At 37.3% G+C, this 12,778-nt stretch overlaps 1 pseudogene; it reads left to right on the forward strand.

Annotated features, from left to right (window-relative positions):
- The first annotated feature begins 1,040 nt into the window (after nt 1–1,040).
- Nucleotides 1,041–12,778, forward strand: part of LOC133765308 (phosphatidylinositol N-acetylglucosaminyltransferase subunit C-like) — a 200,738-nt pseudogene continuing 189,000 nt past the window's right edge.

The following is a 12,778-nucleotide window of genomic DNA, read 5'->3' on the forward strand; positions in this document are numbered from 1 at the left end:
ATGGAAAGCCAAGACACTGTGGCAAAAAATGATCTATATGAAAGATCTCTGTGAGTGAGATTTCAGTGAAAAGAAGAGGCCATTAAAGAAGGATGAACTTTTCCCTGAAGGGAGGAGAGAACTTCCACTTTGCTTATGGCCCTGTCTAAATACTGGCAGAGTGTGTGGACTCAAAAAGCTTCCATTGCATTGACAGCTCATGACAAGAGCCTCAGGTGATCACTGGCATCATAAATAAGAGTGTCAATTGTTAAATCAACAACAGGAGTCACTGTGCGATTGCTCCCTATGTAGGACCTCTGTTCTTAATGAATTATACTATGAAAATTAATGCTAAAACTTGTCTTTAAATAGTACTTTATTCTTTGTGAGTCTGTGTGGGTGCAAACTGTTGAAATCTTTACTTAGTATAGAGTTGATATTCTGTATATAAAGTCAATTAAAAAAAATCTTAATGAAGAATGGGTTGAGAGAAGGAGTAGGAGATGGGATGGTTTGGGGGTTGAAGGGTGGGTGTAGGGGAAGAACTGCTATATTTCAAAAGTTGAACCTATGAAATTTATATTTATTAAATAAAAAATTTCTAAAAAAATACTGCTACTCAAAGTTTTGGAAATGGCTTTAGACCTCTATCCCTTGAATGTTGTTCATAGGTACATGCAGAGAATAATTCTTACTCTTACTTATCCAGTTGCTTACTCTTGTTATCCAGTTGAGGACCTCAAGTACCTCTTCAAAAATCAAACATATAAGAATTTTTTTTTGTTTTTTTATACACTTTTGCTTACGGAAAGAAATTAAAAGTCTTGCATTTTCTAGCTGGTTTCTTTGACCTATCTCTTATCCTATTTCTTCTATGAGGTGCTATCAGGAGATAAGGTCTCTGGTAAGCTCTTCTACCATATTGGGGGAGAAATCTTGCTATTTTCCAAGAAGTTTCTTTAAGAAACTTGTATATTTGCTTTGTATACTTTATTCCAGATGACAAGTCAGGAGGTAGAGCAACTACACAAGTCTGTGGATTCTCTGGCTGAAGGGACATGGATGACCGACTAGCCTTAGAATATCCACTGATGGAACAAGGTGGAGTATGTGCAGTGGCTGATGGGGTCTACTACATTTACTTTAGCAACATTGTGCTCATGGAAAGGATTTATATTCAAGCTAAGCGGTTCTGTAATTTTGGTAAGGGAAGCCTACTAGTTTTCATCATCTTGGAAGCAGTAGGAAGCATGTTCTATTTTCCGACAAGAATCATACCCTTGTTCTTTCTTTCACCAATTTTGTTCTTCTTAACTGCCAGATTGATCTCTTTCAGATTTTGGTAGTTTCTCACAAACATGGTGGTCATTCAAGGACAGCAGCCATTGTCAATGACTGGTGACAATCCTTCAACTCCTTGGATATAATCTCTAGATCAGTTAGCGAGAGATTTTTCAGGGTAGGCAGGGACAACACTCTGATTCAGTATGAAGATGTAGAAGACAAACCTTATTCCCTTGACCTCCCATAAAGGTTAAGTGATGAAAATCTCTTGATGCCATCATTGCAGTGCAGCATGCTAAGCAGCTGCTCACAATGCTGGTATCTCATTGAGCCCTTGCTGCTCTGCTTCCAATGCAGCTCCCTGCTAATGTGCCTTGGAAAGCAGTGGAGGATGGCCCAAGTTCTTGGGCCCCTGTCACTCAAATGGTAGATCTGGATGAAATTCCAGGCTCCTGGCTTTGTCTTGGCCCAGCCCTGGTCGTAGTGACCATTTGGGGAATGAACCAGTAGATGTGAGATCTTTCTCTCTTGGTGCTCACATAGTGGGGTAGCAGGTAAAGCTGCTGCCTGCAACGCTGGCATCCCATATGGGTGCCAGTTCATGTCCAAGCTACTTCATTGCCAATCCAGCTCCCTGCTAATGCCCTTGGAAAAGCAGCATGGAATGGTCCAAGTGTTTGGGCCCCAGCCACCCACGTGGGAGATCGGGAAGAAGTTCTTGCTTCCTGGTCTGTCTCAGTGCTGGACATAATAATCATCTGGGGAGTGAACTAGAGGATGGAAAATATCTCTCTCTCTTTTCATCCCTCTGGGGAGTGAACTAGAGGATGGAAAATCTCTCTCTCTCTTTTCATCCCTCCCCCACCACGTAACTCTGCCATTCAAATAAATAAATAAATCTTAAAAAAAAATTGAGAGAGGAAATGATATGAGATAGCAGTGAGTTAGTAAATGAATAAAGGATCTTAGAGGCTTCTAACAGTCTGTGCCTTAGCCATGTACCACCAAAAACCTCCAATGCTTTCTGAGCTGATTAGACACACCCACTTTCTCATGATGCACCTGAGCATCTTCTATCATGCAGAAAATGCCACTGTAAACAAAAGTATGCTAAGATCCACATGGTGATATCATGAAAGCTTCCAAGATATCACCACATGCACTGAACATTGCCAAAAACCACACCCATTTACATCTTCAATTAGAGTATCATCCCCTGTCTGAAAAAGTAGGAAACAGAACTAGAGTAAGGCAGTTCCTCCTAATGAGGTTGCCTGCATTAACTTCTCAATGTATGCTAGTTCTTTAACCTCTATATAAATTGCTTTGAATTCTTTCATGCTGAACCAAAGAAAATGGAGTAAATCTAGTTGGGGTAACCTACACTCACCCCCGCCCCTATAGCTCCACAAGAGTAGAATGGCAGAACTTTTCATCATACCCTTATTATGAGTTATAGCTCCGGGGTATGTTGAAAATGAGGAAGTGTGCCCGCATCTCCTTGATAGCACCTTGTCTGTGAAATGAAAACACCCCCAGTTGGAAGCATTAATGTTTTGGAGAATCTTTTTGAACAGTTTTCTTGCATACTGGTGCTGATCAAGTGCTTACTTGATGGGGACCCTCTGAAGATCTTCAGAGCTTTTCTCAGTGCAACTGCCTTCTCCTTGAATGTTCCTCTGCCCTGTAAATTCTAGCGACATCGCTCTTTTCTGACTACCGTTTTCAGCTTCAGGAGTCTGCTGTGCTATTTCCTGGGTTACTTCTCTGTGTCCTCAGCCTGGAAGTGTTCTCTAGGCAGTGAGTTGGGCTGTTCTATGACTTGATTAGTTAGTTTTTCCTCTCTTAAGTATCATCATCCTTTGTTGACTGATATCCGATCATTCATTCCCTTTACCTGAATTCTTAGTTGGTTGAAATAACGTTATGTTATGGAACATCCCCCAAACTAGTTGTAGGAATTGTGACAGAGCCCCCAAAACTGAGGACACCCCATCCAGCTGACAATAAGCCAAACACTGACACCAGGATGGTGGAAGAAACTAGTTTGTTACTGCACAATTCCCAGACTTCTCAAGGGTTTAAAGGCAGGGAATGTTATAGTTCAAAGTTGGGGATTCACAGTGTATAATCAGCTTGTGTGAGGTCCTCTGGTTGTTCCAAAATGCATGGTTTTCCCTTGACTGGTGAGTGATAGGAGCCAGTATGTTTCTTTTGGAATGGTAAATGTGGGCTCCAGTCATTCTGGGCTCGAAGGTAAATGGGTTATTACAGTGTTTGATGAGGACCTGTGAGTTTCTGCAAAGCTCTCAGAATAGAGGCCAGCAGTAAGATGCTGACTGTGCTAAACACAGGGGTAATGTGAATCTTTGAGATTCGGGATTTTGACTCTAGATTTATTTAGTGAGTTTTAATCTCTTTATTTAATGAATTTAATGAGTTTATAGAAATACTACAAGCTAAGGAATCAGACAAATTTCTGCATCATAGGTTTTAGGGGTAAAGGTGTGGCTTTAATCCCTGTTACTCAATCTTGTCCAGAAACGACATCTTATTCTTATACTTATGTGAATATTATGTTACTGCTATGAAAAGACACAACCCCAAAATTTCATGGAAATATAAAAAATAAATTCATTTTGGTGCAAATTCTTTTTGAAATCTATGCATATTTTTGAAGAATCTTCATATGAATGAGCAGACTAAAGCCCACCCTTGCCATCCAAAGAACACATTGGCTTCTATTACAAACCAATTAAAGGAAGGCCAATATTTACAGTTTTCTGGCATGGTTGAATGTTGTTGATCTTAACATTTTCCCTCTGTTGGCTCTCTATCGTTTGTAAAGCAGAAGACATTATCCCTTTAACACTTGTGTTCTCATCACATAAATGTCTCTGGTCAAAATTTTTATTCAAGAACTATAGACTTAAAAGTTTCCCTTATTCTGAAATAAAATTCCAGAAGGTTCTTAATTTTAATTAATTTAATTTATTAATTTAATTATTTATTTATTGTTGCTGTGGATTCGTTCTGAGAGGAGGAGCACAGTGGGGGCAAGAGGCACAGAGTCACCACACAGAAACCAGGAGTTGAATGAAAGTGGGCCAGAGGCAAGCAGCCCACAGATGGTGCAGCAGCTTTTATAGCCAAGGCAGCCAATCCAATAAAGGGATGGTTTATGCCCTAACTAATCACAGCCCGTTGCCAGGCAGCCTCCATTGCCAGGGGGTTTCCCAGGGAGTTTCCGAAGCCATTCCTGAGTAACAATTTATTTCATGAATTGCTATATTATTATCAATAGTATGATGAAGAATAAGCAATAAGCAAGAATTGGGGGCTGACATTGTGGCATAGCGGATAAAGCTTGTGATACCAGCATCCTATACGGGTGCCAGTTTATGTCTTGGCTGCTCTACTTCTGATCCAGCTCCCTGCTAATGGCCTGGGGAAGCAGTGGAAGATGACCCAAGTACATACACTCCTGCACTCACATGGAACACCTGGAAGGAGATCCCAGCTCCTGGCTTTGATCTGGTACAGCCCTGGCCTTTGTAGCCATCTGGGGAATGAGCCAGCAGATGGAAGATCAATCTCTCTCTCTTGCTCTCTCTCTCTCTCTCTCTCTCTCTCTGAAACTCTGACTTTCAAGTAAAATAATAAAAAGAAGAATATATAAGAATTAAAAGTTAAAAGTGAATTTTTGTTAACTTTTAACAACTCACTAGAATTGGAATATTTGAAAGATTATTAAAAGGATATAAGCAAAGTTTTGCTATTGATCTTGTGTTATTTTCTCCTATCATTAAGATTTAGCAACAAGTATATGTAAATTTTTCTCCCTTATAGAATTTTCTAATAATGTAATAATTTGAACTCGATAGTACTAAAGTCCTCCTCTAAAATTACTTTTTGGTAGTTCCAATACTTTGTGCTGCCCAGACTGTGTTGGCATCCCCAGATGATTGTCCAAGTTTCAGACATGCTCAGAGTAGCTCTGCTTCAGTTGCAAAGAAGGACCTGGTTTTCCTAAGAAGAAACTACCACTAATGCAATAGGCTAACCTGTGTTGATTTGTAATTAGGAGCTAATTATCTTTTATTGTACTTCTAACCCTAGTATGCTTATTTTAAATTAACACGATTCATTGATACCTAATGTGCTCCAGTCATTTTTTCACATATTAGAGCTTCAGCTAATTTGTTCATGTCAAACAGCAATGTTAAATACAGAAATGCTTTGCAGCAAGGAATAATGCCTATGGAGTAATTCCATGTAAATCTCAGTAGCTTCTATTATGCTCACTCTAAGGCCAAACAGAATTTGAAAAAGTGTTGTACAAATAAGGAATCTGTATGGTGATATATGATATTAACTGTTTTTCTGAATATAGAGTTGTCTTTAAAAAAAAATTCAGCCCAACATTCTCTTGCTGTTCCTTTGGAATGATAGAATAATTTTCAGAATGGAATAAACTGTTAGAAATGGCAAGACGTAAAATTGTCTTTTTATAAGAATAAGCCAAGTACACATTGCACCTACATACAATCTGTCACCCTAGCACAGCATTTTACAAGGAACAGGATGTGCGGCTCTGTTTTTGTGACACAATGCAGTGTCATCATCCCACACAATGCTTGGGTACTCTTCCAGGATATGCCTCCTAGTGAACCACTGACAATCTTTGAAATTCTTTGAAATTTCTCCTTTTGGATCTAATTATTTTTTCCTTTCTAATTACTTTCTTTATTATTCCAGCTCTACTTTTTACTAATTCTTATTATTCTAACCAAAATTATTAACTGAAATTTTGCAACATATGTGTTTTAAATTTATCACAATGTTGTTGATTTTATTTTCTTCGATGAAACTAATTGGAAAATTTAATCACATTTGAGTTCAATGTTCCTTTGAAATTTGCAAAGAGACATTAAGTTTGAACTTTCAGAAATATTTGTATTTTCACATAAAACTTAGTCCAGACCATCATTATTTAATACAAATATTATTAATATATTACCAAAATGTATCTTACAACTTCTGTTTATCATATGCTGGCCTAAGACATTTGGCCATTCCCAATTGAAGGTTGGGCTATTTGTTCAACAGATATCAGTAGTCTCTAATAATTAATAGAGAACCACAAGCCTGCATTTATTATATTGTAACTACAAGATAGTAAATGACATAAAAGCAAGTCTCAGATATGCTAGTTCTGCCAATATTTATTAGAAAATAGTGACAAAGGGGCCAAGGTGGCATAGTGGATAAATCCCTGCCTAGGATGCTGGAATCCCATTTGGGTACTGATTTGTGTCTCAGCTGCTCCACTTCTGATCCAGATCCCTGCTAATGTGCATGGAAAAGCAGGGGAAATTGGCCCAAATGTTTGGGTCCCTGTCACCCAGGTGGGAGATCCAGATGGAGTTCTGGGCTTCTGGCTTTGGCCTGTCCCACTGCTGGCCATTGCAGCCATCTGGGGAGTGGACCAGTGGATGGAAGATTCTCTCTCTCTCTCTCTCTCTCTCTCTCTTTCTTGTTCTAGCTCTAGCTCTAGCTCTATCAAAATAAAAAAAATCAATCTTAAAAATCAAAAGAAAGAAAACAGAGACCAAAAACCCATATAATCTTTTCTTATAATTTGTATGTAATTTGTTACCATTTTTTGGCATCCTGGTGAAAATCTTGTACCAACTTTTAACTCAAGGCATATATGACAATCATGTAGCAGCAGAATTCTGCTGTCATGCTTGAAATATAGTGACACAATTCTTCATTAGATATCGGAACCAAGAGCTGAGTCAGAAGTTTCAGGAGTAAGATGCTACTTTGAAACCTAGAAGTTGCTTGGTGAATCGAAATGCTTTAGATTATATATATCACCAGAAAACAATCATTTCAAACACCTTTGTATTAATTGCAAAACTCTAAGATGGAGCACATTTCCATGGGTCTACCGGATATGTGTTCATTAGATTTGGACAACTGTCATATGCTGAGTGAAAAAAAAAAAGAGGTGGTGAGGTTAAGAGGACAGTAGAGAAATAGAAGGAACATTCAGAAGGCCTACAGACATGTGAAAAAATTCTCAGGATCACTGACCATCAGGGAAATGTAAATCAAATCCACAATGAGGTTTCATCTCATCCCAGTTAGAAGAGTTTTCATACAGAAATCAACAAACAATGAATGCTGGTGAGGATGTAGGGAAGGGTACCCTCCTAATCCACTGTTGACAGGAATGTAAACTAGTACAGCCATTGTGGAAGGCACTATGGAGATACCACAGAAAGCTGAAAATAGATATACCATATGACCTGGCAATCCCATGCCTGGTAATTTACTCAAAGGAAATTAAATCAGCATATGAAATAAATATCTGTACCCCCATGTTTACTGCAGCCTAACTCACAATAGGTAAGATATGGAATCAACCCAGATGTCTATCATCTGATGACTGGATAAAGAAATATACACACACACTAAGTGTGTGTGTGTGTGTGTATAATGGAATACTACCCAGCCATAAAAGTGAATGAAATCCTGTCTTTTGCAACAAAATGGATAGAATTGGAAATTATACTTAGTGAAATAAGCCAGTCTCGAAAACAAAAATACCATAATGCTTTCCCTGATCTGTGGTAACTAACAGAGTACCAGAAATGTAATGTATAGGAGTGAAGTTGACGTTTTGAGATTCAGTGATTGTTTATAGCCCTTGTCTGTCTCTATTGTTGAGGAGCAGTGTTTTTGTTTTTCTTACTATTTATTGAACTCTTTACTTAGTGTAGGGATAATATTATAAGTAGAAACTAAACAAAGTATTTCATTGTAAAAATTAAAACAGGGAGTAAGATAGGAAGGAGGAGGAAGTGTGGGAGCATGAGTGGGAGGGAGGCTAGGGTAGGAAGTATCACTGTGTTCCTAAATCTCTATATATGAATTACGTGAAATATGTTTACCTTAAACAAAAAAAAAAAATCACAGTGACAAAATTCAGAATCTTTTAAGGATTAGAGGTTAAAGTATTACATAAATAGTAATTTGAGGAAAGATAGTAGGCTAAAGGTTTGGGAAAAATAAATAAGAAGAGGATAGTTTAGGAAAAAACCTCAAGTATTGAATCAAAATTTTTCCTTTCTCTCTGAAAGTGTCTTGAGATTCCTTGATACCACTTACAAACTGATATTTTGCTTTCATGGGGCAAAAGAAGACTCAAGTTATAAACACTTATGTAATGCTTTTATTTTAAAATTAATTGCAGACTTTCCCTGTAGCTTTTATATATTTTAATGAAGTAAAATAAATAAAATTTGTAAATTCCATGTTTAAAATTCTTTTCCATAGAAAGCCAGATTGTTTGCTCTAATCACTAGGTAAAAGATAAAAATGAGAACTTGCATGGACACAGTGTAGACTTGGAGGTGGATGGAGACCTAAGCGTTAGTACCCAGAAAAACAGAAAAGTTTTAGAATAGTTCTTTTCCAGCCATGTACCTTCATTCAGTCCCTTTTCCCTTCTTCTTGATCATTATCATCCAGTAACTATTATGCAACACACAGAATCCAATGATAAAACAAATTTTCCATCTTCAGGAAGAGAACTGAAAATTTTACAGGTAAGATGAGGATGTTTGCATTTTCACAGGGAACAAATGGCTACGTTATACCCTTTGATCACTTATTGCCTGTTGTTACTTTGAAGTGTTTTGTTAATTGTGATTAAATGAATGAGTGCTATCTATTCCAGAGAGAAAAGTCTAGATTTTGTCAGGCTTTAAAATCGGGCACTTTAAGATAAAATAAAAGTAATAATAATTTAGAAGTGAATTTTATTTTTTCAGGGCCTCTAAAGTAGGAGAGAGATCTGTCTAGTGGAAGCATGGCAAGCAAGCAACCAGTAACCACCATTGACACTGGTGTACTCTGAGCTCCAGGGGAGAGATTCCCAAGGGGAGATTCTGTACTCTGGTTCATTCATCAATGAGGAGGGAAAGTTATTCCCAGTGTTTAATTTTTACGAAATTCCCATGAAAAAGATTTTGGTATTCTCCTACTGCACATGTCCCTTCACAGCCTATACATCCCGCACCCTCAGAGAGTACTTGGAGATCACCACCCACCTACAGGTCTTTCAACCTGTAGTCGTACAGTCACTAAATCCACATCTCCCCAAGTCCTTATACACGAATGTGGGCCTTACTTCTGGAGAGGATATACTAGGATCTTAGTCTTAAATTTATTCCTTTCATTCCTGGGTGAGAGAGTCAACCAAATCCGCATCACACACCTAAACTTCCTGCCCCACATATTTACTGTATGCTGTACACTTTCACCTGCATTTGTTAACTTTTGTAAATATTTGGAGATTCAAGTTATAGTAAACCATTAATATATTATTCTTTCATCATGCAGATTAAATCTATAAGTAGCACTTATTGATCAGATTACCATATTTGATCATAATGGTTTTTTTATTCATTCCTTTTCATGGATAACTAAATTAAAATAACTAGTTCAGGGGTTGGCACTGTGCCATAGAGGGTAAAAGCTGCTGCCTGTAGTGACGGCATCCCATATGGGCGCCGGTTCATTTCCTGGCTGCTTCACTTCTGATCCAGCTCTCTGCTACAGTCTAGGAAAGATGTAGAAGATGGTCCAAGTCCTTGGGCCCCAACACTTACATGGGAGAGCTGGAAGAAGCCCTTGGCTCCTGGCTTTGGATGGGCTCAGATCTGGCTGTTGTGGCCATCTGGGGAGTGAACTAGCAGATGGAAGATTCTCTCTCTCTCTCTCTCTCTCTCTTTCCCCTTCTCTCTCTGCCTCTGCCTCTCTGTAACTCTGCCTTGCAAATAAAATAAATAAATATTTTAAAAATAATAACTTGTTCAAGGTCACATCATTGGGGAAAAGGGTAGTGAATATTATCCAAAAGCACATCAAACTTCATATCTTCATGTTTTAGAAGTTGAAATCCTATTTGGACTTTACCTGCCATTCATTAAAAATTAAAGAGAAGAAGAGTAAAGCCTGTCTTTTGTCATAGTTTCAGTTTCCATATATGACACTGCCCAGATGTACAAGCAAGAAATCATCAATTATCTTTGATTCTTTTCTTCTTTATCATTATGAACCCCCTCCCTGTGTTTCAGGCCATTATATTTCTCTCATGAAATATTTTGACATTGTCCTAACCAATTTGGCTTTTGTTCTTTACATACCCTTTCTGTCTGCTTCCCACATTATCACATTTGTGGCTCAGAAATCCAAATCTAATCATTCCTCTACCATGTGATTCTCTTCCATCTCTCCCAATGCCCTTTAGTAAAACACTTAGCAATCATCTCAGCACCTTCCCCATAGGCATGCTCTGTCATTTCTACAGAATTGCCTATAACTGTCTGGATCTGAGTGTGGTGGTATTGTAAAACTGTCAAACCACTTTAGAAAAGAGTTTGCTATTTCCTTACAAAGTTGAATATTCACATGCCATATGAATCAACAACTCTGATCTTAGATATAACCCCAAGATATCCAAATAAATATGGGCCCAAGAATTCAGTAGGCAAAACACTTTCATTTCAATAGGTAAAAACCTGAAAAAAATGAAATAAACCACTAACGGTGAAACAAATTGGGTTATGGAGAGTGACATTCTAAAGCTAGAGTCTTACCATCTATGAGAAAACTCTGGTTAAAATTTACAGAATTTTACTAGCTGATTGGTATCATGTTGGTAGCATGTACTTGGCAATAGCAGAAGTAGTTAGATCTACAAATTAATGCTATTTTCCCTGAAAAAGCTGGCTTACAATCATTCACTATTATATTGCTGGCAGTATTTTTTATACAGAACTCTTACATAGAATAAATAACAAACTAGATGAACACAAAAGTATGGACAAATCTGAAAAAAAAAATTATGCCTAGCCTAAACAAGGAAGCCAGACAAAAAAAAAAAAACATGAAAATACATAGATTTCATTTACACAAAAGTCTTCAGAACACGGTATAACAGTGGGGGCTTAGGGATTTTGTGGTGGTAAGAGGTAGATTGTGCATTCAAAATAGGCATTGTACTGAAAGTAAATTATGTCTCAATAATGTTGATTTAAGTTTTAAAAACATATATGAATAATACCTTTATGGATATGTCTTTGTCAGCTTTTGGTTACAATAACTTTGTAGATAAAGAGTCTTAAGGTAAGTCATGATTTTGGTGGTACAGGGTCTATGCTTCTTGCTGGCGGAGTCCCAAGATGTCAGAGAACACTACATGGCAAGAGACAGAGTTCACACATCAGTCTGTGTCAGTATGGTCTCTCTTTCCCTCCATATAAAGCCTTACAAAGGCTCCTCTTGAATTGCAGGCTCTATTCCATTCTCTTCCATAGGTCTCAGCTCAAAACCCCATAGTCAGATTAATTCCCCCACCCACTTAGTGCCAGTAATGTTGGCATTGGAAAATAAACCGCTGCATGATTTCAGGGGGTAAATCCTATTCAGACTGCAGCAATTCAGAACTGGAAATACTGGGAATTCCATGAGTCATCTTATTTCTAACATTGTCATCTCCATGTGAGGCTTTTGTACTTTAGTAGCAAAGAGTTCTAAAACTAATCTCACTTTAAGCATTTTGATTAAAAAATGTGCTGCATTTAAAATGCTGCCTCCTCTTAAGAGTTTTTCTCTGATATTTTAAATTGCTTAGCTTAATTTACTTCAAGTTAAATTGTCCTAGGTGGTGTGCCTAAGCGATTTTCTGGTTGGAAGTAGTATTAACCCCTGGGATCAATACAAGCATAATTCAGTAAGGAGTGGAGACTTGAATACTGTATCAGAAAAATATTAACCAATAATAAATGATTTTCCTAATAAAAAGCTCTAGTGGTTTGTATTTATTTTGTGCTGATTTCTTTGCAAATAATAAAAAAATAACAGTAATTAATGATCCTTATGTAGACCTTTATTACTATAAAAAGAAGCAGAATCTTTTAAAAAGAAGGTCAAGTTGCAGCAATTCAAATTTCTTGTGAACCTAAACAAAAACTTGACTTCTGTGAAAATATTATAATTAGCTCTGGATGATGTATTTACAATTACTATGTAGAACCATGCAAAATGTAATAAGTCTTTGCATTGCTCTTGCAGTATATTGATATTTATCTTTGTCCCTTGGCTAAAAGAAATTGGTCTCTTGTAGTATGCTTTAAAGATAATTTAATCAATGAGGGGTTATGCATTTGCAGTAGTGATGTCTGGTAGAATTCGTAATTCAAGACAGAGATGAACTGTATTTATATCCATATATAGTAATTTTAAACTTATTTTCATTCTCTGCTTGTGAATAAATCTAGTTGTTACTCAAACTGGAAATTGAATCCCATGGGTACTATAAATTGGTTTTGGAGAGACATATGCTTAACTTTCATTGATAAGGAAAAACACATGTTATCTACAATCCATGGAGAGCTGATACAGACTTTTCTATTATGCTTTATTTGTGTGTTTT

Source organism: Lepus europaeus, chromosome 8, assembly GCF_033115175.1.
Source record: "Lepus europaeus isolate LE1 chromosome 8, mLepTim1.pri, whole genome shotgun sequence".
Lineage (NCBI taxonomy): Eukaryota > Metazoa > Chordata > Mammalia > Lagomorpha > Leporidae > Lepus > Lepus europaeus.